This window comes from Chenopodium quinoa, unplaced genomic scaffold (assembly GCF_001683475.1).
Source record: "Chenopodium quinoa cultivar QQ74 unplaced genomic scaffold, ASM168347v1, whole genome shotgun sequence".
NCBI lineage: Eukaryota > Viridiplantae > Streptophyta > Magnoliopsida > Caryophyllales > Amaranthaceae > Chenopodium > Chenopodium quinoa.
The window spans coordinates 5,846-11,595 of record NW_018744494.1 but is presented as its reverse complement, the minus strand read 5'-3'; the positions used below and the strand labels follow the sequence as shown (position 1 = coordinate 11,595).

Genomic DNA, 5,750 nt, shown 5'->3' with positions numbered 1-5,750 from the left:
AGTAATATTAGTTCAAAAGAAAAGAGTTTGAAAATAATGTAAAACTAACCAACTGCTGAGTGAGGGGGTCAATAAGTTGAAACTTGGAGGAGTTATATCAAAAGGTTGCTTCTTTTTTGGAGGAATTGGGGTTTTTGGTGACTCCTCATTCCTTTTCTCTTTCTTCTCAATTTTTTCCTCCTCGTTTCTCTCTTTTCTGTCCTGCTCTTTTTCTTCTTCTTTTGATCCCAAATCTTCATAGCAATTACACCATAAAAATTAAGTATTATAGCAAATAGCAAAAAAAATAATTAGAAAATTAAAAAGTAACTTTTAGAACATAAGAAATATATACAATTAGGAGACAACCTAGAAATAGTTAGAAATATAAAAAATTAAGAATTAACTTTAAAGCATAACCAGAAAAAATTTAGAGCATAAAAAGTAATATTAGAACATATCTAGTAAATATTAGTACATAAAAAATGAATTTGAAAATAATGTGAAATTTACCAACTACTGGTGAGGGAATCAACAAGTTTTTGTCTTTATTCTCTTCATTTCTTCTCTTCTTTGTTCTTATCTTTTTCCTCTTCCTTTGATCTCAAATCTGCTTAACAATTATTTTAGAACATAATCATAATAATTTTAGAACATAAGCATATGATTTAAGCGCATGTTTTTAGAACATAAAAAAGTACTTTAAAACATAAACATCTGATTTAGAACATAAGTATAATTTGGAAATTAAGCATGTACATGTGAAATTACCAACTGTCGGTGACTTTGGTGACCTTGTTTCCTCGAATTTCTTCCATGCCTTATCCATAACCATATCCAATTCTTCAATAAATGCCGATTCATCGAAGACCATGTATGATCTTGGCTGAGTATAGAAGGGCTTTTTCTTTTCTTCTTGGTTCACGAATGTCTATAAAATAAGAAATTATAATTTAGAACATAATATGCACAATATTTATATAAATTTATTATACTTTAGAACATAAGCTGAAAATACTTTAGAACACAACCAGAAAATACTTTTAGAACATAATTATAATAACTTTGTTGTGTACTTGCACCATATGTTTGTCTATGAGATGTTGCATTTTTCTTGTTGTTTTCTTCCTCAAACAAAAAGATCTTTTGCTTGTTCTAACATGCCATAACATCTCTTTAACATTCGATGGCAAGTGTTTTTGCCAAAATCTCCAAATTTGCTCAAAAAGCCCTTCATTAGAACACAAAAATATTTTAGAACATAAAGGACATAACATGGATAATTTAACAGAAAAGGATTAAATGGAGCATAAAATATAATTTAGAACATAAACTAAATCATACCATCATGTCATTTCGAGAAGTTGTAGAACTAGAACCTATTGATGATTTTTCCATTCTCTTCTCTTTTTCCTTTTGTTTTGGTTGTTTCTTTTTTCCTTTTGGTGCCTTCTAGTATATAAATTATAAAATTTAGAAAACAACAACATAAATTTTAAAGATTAGAATATAAGGTTAGAATAAAGTGTTTTCAATTTTTACAAAATAAGCATATGTAGTAATAATTTAAAAGGTATAATTACCATTGATGACTCTTCCTTTCTCTTTTCCTTGTCCTCTTGTCTTGATTGTTTCTTGTTTTTTCCTACACATTATAATATATGAATTACAAAATTTAGAATATAAAGGATAAACTTTAGAGCATAAAGAGAGAACTTTAGAACATAGGCAAAAGTAAGTTGAGTGATTAGAACATAAAGGATAAACTTTACAACATAAAGGGTAAACTTTAGAACATAAAGTGTAAACTTTAGAACATAGGCAAAAGTAAGTTGAATATAAAGTTTAGAATATTTAGGGGTAAATGTTAAAATAGTTTATCACATAAAGTATATAGTTTAGAATATTTAGGGGTAAATATTAAAACAGTTATCACATAAAATATATAGTTTAGAGCATAAAGGGTAAACTTTAGAACGTAAGCAAATATAGATAGAATATAAAGTGTAGTGTTAAACATAAGCATATACAAATATCATACCACAATTGATTCCATTCTTTCCAAGAGTTTTCCATATCCAAATCCATGATCTTTTTCAAACTTATATCTCACTTGAATCCTTTCCTTTGTCCACACCGAAATTAGTGGACATTTTCTTGGTTTTTCTAACCATCCTCTTTGTAGACGATCAAAATAGAATACCTATTTAGTACATGTTAAGAATTAATTAGAATATTTTTCACACATTTTCAACATAACAAGAATAATATATATACATAATGGTAAGAATTTAAAACTTACCATTAGAAAAGGTAAAGGACCTGTAAAGTAAGAATTTCCCTTCTTCCATACACTTACAGAATCTTTCAAGTGCTCAATCACAAATGTGCACCAATCCAATTCAGCAATTTTCTTTACATCCATACAACTATACAAGAATTTAATGTATAGTTGTGGGTTGTTTGTTGATCGAATGCAACAATTGACAACACATACCACAAAGTTCCAAAGAAATTCATCATAAACTGATTTTTCCTTCTTCAATTCTTGAATTCTGTCAATCAATCTCTTGTTGGTTGGACTTCCCTTTTAGAGGTAAAAAAAAACATATAAATTAAAACCTATGGAGATAATAGATCTATTTTAAAGCAGAAAACACTTTAGAACATAAGCAAAGCACTTTAGAACATACAATTTATAACATAACCATCTTATACCAATATAATATCATAAAAATAGCTAAATATAATTTTGAACATTACAAGTCAAATAACTACATAAATTATCTACGTTTTAAAACATAAAATTCATACTTTAGAACATAAAATTTAAAACATAACCACATTATATCATCATACTTTTTTGAGGCCAAACTTGCTTCTCCAAGCTTTTAGAAACTTGCTCCATTTCAGATTTGACTCATCATTTGGTTGCTCAATCCTTTTGCCTCCCAATGGCAACCCATAAGCCAAATGAACATCAATTGCCTCCAAAAAGATTTCTTGTTTTCTCTTTGGTAACATCAAACAACATCTCTCCGTGTCAAAATTCGTAACCAAGTTTTCTGTCAACCTAGAATTATAATGAAAAATGTAAGATTTAAAGCACAATACAGCTATATTTAGATATAATAGTCAATCTTTAGAACATAGAAGATTAAAACATTTAGTATAATATTTAAACTTTTGAAACATAATTTAGAACATTATATAATAAAAAAAGTCTATTTTAGAACATAATAAACATACATTAGAACATAACAAAAAATTAATTTAGAACATTAGTGTATAGCAATTCAAACATGAGAGATCATAATTTTAGAATACAAGAAGTAACTTTAAAACATAAGTAATTTACAACATAATCATATTATTTAGAACATATGCACATAATTTAGAACATAATCATACAATTTAGAACATATGCACATAATTTTAGAACATAGCTAATTTCGAACATAATCATATTATTTAGAACATATGCACAAAATTTAGAGCATAACTAATTTAGAACATAATCTTATAATTTAGAACATTAGTGTATAGCAATTCAAACATGACAAATCATAATTTTGAACATAACATTGATAATACTTATGATTTTAGAATATGATTTTAGAACATAACATTCTACTACTTACATAGAATTAATATGGATTGGTAAATCCAATTCCAAAAAGCCTCCAAACCAATGTTCCGAATAGCTTGCTTTTGTTTTTCCGAAAGATTTATCAACACATCCTTCATGAATTGAGTAGGAGATACTCTTTGATAAGGTTGCCTCTTAACTAGTTTATCTTGCTCATTAGCTTCTACTACTTGGACATCCTCACCATCTTATTCTTTTTTCAATCTTTCTTTTCTTCTTCTTCTTCACATCCTCACCATGAATAGATAAACATAATTAGAACATAGATAATCAAAATTAGAACATAAGCGCGCACTTTAGAACATAAAAATAAAGATTGTAAAGATTAAAGAGTATTATTACCTGAGTTTGATTTTTTTTTATTGATTTTTTGTTCCTCCTCACTATCATCTTCCATCTCCTCTTTTTCATCTTTCTCTTTCATCTTTACATCACCCTTATTATCATCCTCGCCATCATCTTCACTATCATTATTCTCGTCATCATCCTTAACATTATTACCCTCTTCTTCTTTTTGATCTTTTCCTTCTTCTTGATCTTTTTCTCTTCCTTCCTTTTTTTTGCAATTTTCGAGGTGGTTGAAGCCTTGTTGGAAGTTTTCTATGTCTTATAGCAACACTTTTACTTTCAATATACTTCTCAAATTCCGATCTATCAATTACTTCCGCTTCAACGTTTTCAACTTTCCTTTAAAAACAATCAAAAATAATTAGAATACAACTAATATTAAATAGAGTGAAAATATAAAGAGATAAGATGAACATAAAACTATAATGGATACATATTAGAACATAATACAAATCTTTAGAACATAAGAGAAAATTTTAGAACATAATGGAAACTTTAGAACATAATGGAAAACTTTAGAACATAAATACAAATCTTTAGAACTTAAGGGAAAACTTTAAGAACATATTGGGAAAACTTTAGAAACAAAATTTAAAACATAATAGGTAAAGTTTAGAACATTAGTTTAGTTACCTTTTTCTTACATAAGTAATTTCTTCTTCTTGTATATTAGTAACTCCTCCTTCTGATTTTTCTTCATTTTGGCCTTGCATTTTACTGCAACATTAAGAAATCAAAAACATTAGTAACATTCCAACATTATTATTATATTTTTTGAACATAGGAATAATTTTAGAATATGCTGAAAAATAGTTTAGAACATGCTTAAAAAGAGTTTAGAACATGCTGGAGAGTGAAAAACCCAAAATAGAATGAGTTAAACTAGAAATTTAAAAGACAAATGAAACAGAAACATGATAAGGTTTGATTGAGTTTATTTTCAGCCCATGTTCTAAATTATTTCAACCTATGTTCTAATTTTTTTCCTATGTTCCAAATTTTTTTCTACCTATGTTCTAAAGTTTATTTTCAGCCCTGCAATCACAAGTTCACTACCAACAACCCCTAACCAATTAGTTGCTGCTGCATAAATCAACCACCACACCACAACCCCTACAAACAGGGGCAATCGCACCAACATCACCAATTTCGAAATCAAAATTCGAAAAAATCACTAATTTTTCCAATTTTCCTTAGCTTGGTTTGTAAGTGGATGAAAATAACTTTCCAGGTTGGAATAGTTTTTCTAAGGGGGGGAAAAGCATTCCTGTTCTAATAAGGAGAGCTACATGTGCTTCCCCAACTTAACTTCCTCCCCCCTTCCATTTCTAACCTTCATCTCCCCTTCTTCCTTTCCTCTCCAAATTTTCAAGCAAAGAACCAACATAGGAAAATTAATCTCCATTGCAATAATATTCCATGGATTAAAGTTAGTTTGAATTGTTTCTTTTAAATCAACACAACTTAAGCGATAAACTACTTAGGAATTTTTCAGCCTAAGAGATTCCTTCTAGAAATCAATTTTCATTGGGAGTAACTCCTATGACTAAAAATTCTGTTCACTGTTTCCTGATCCTCACTAATCTGGCACAATTCATTTCGATGCTACAGATCAAAGCACAAAATAAAAATCAAGCATCTCCTCCAAGTTCTACAAATATCAAGTGTCTACTTGACATTGCAAATTTTTTTTTTCAACTCCCGGTCTCGCTACACAATTAGATCGTCTATAAACTACTCGAGGCATTTTGAAGCCATATTTGATTCAAGCTAT

The 5,750-nt window shown here is 28.5% G+C and overlaps 1 long non-coding RNA gene across 1 annotated transcript; it reads right to left on the bottom strand.

Annotated features, from left to right (window-relative positions):
* Nucleotides 1–1,184: 1,184 nt before the first annotated feature.
* LOC110697667 lies at nt 1,185–2,144 on the bottom strand. The gene is made up of 3 exons (XR_002506531.1): nt 2,021–2,144; nt 1,324–1,431; nt 1,185–1,210 (listed from the first exon to the last, which is right to left on the bottom strand). It is a non-coding gene; the product is annotated as an uncharacterized LOC110697667 (long non-coding RNA).
* Between the last annotated feature and the right edge of the window lie 3,606 nt (nt 2,145–5,750).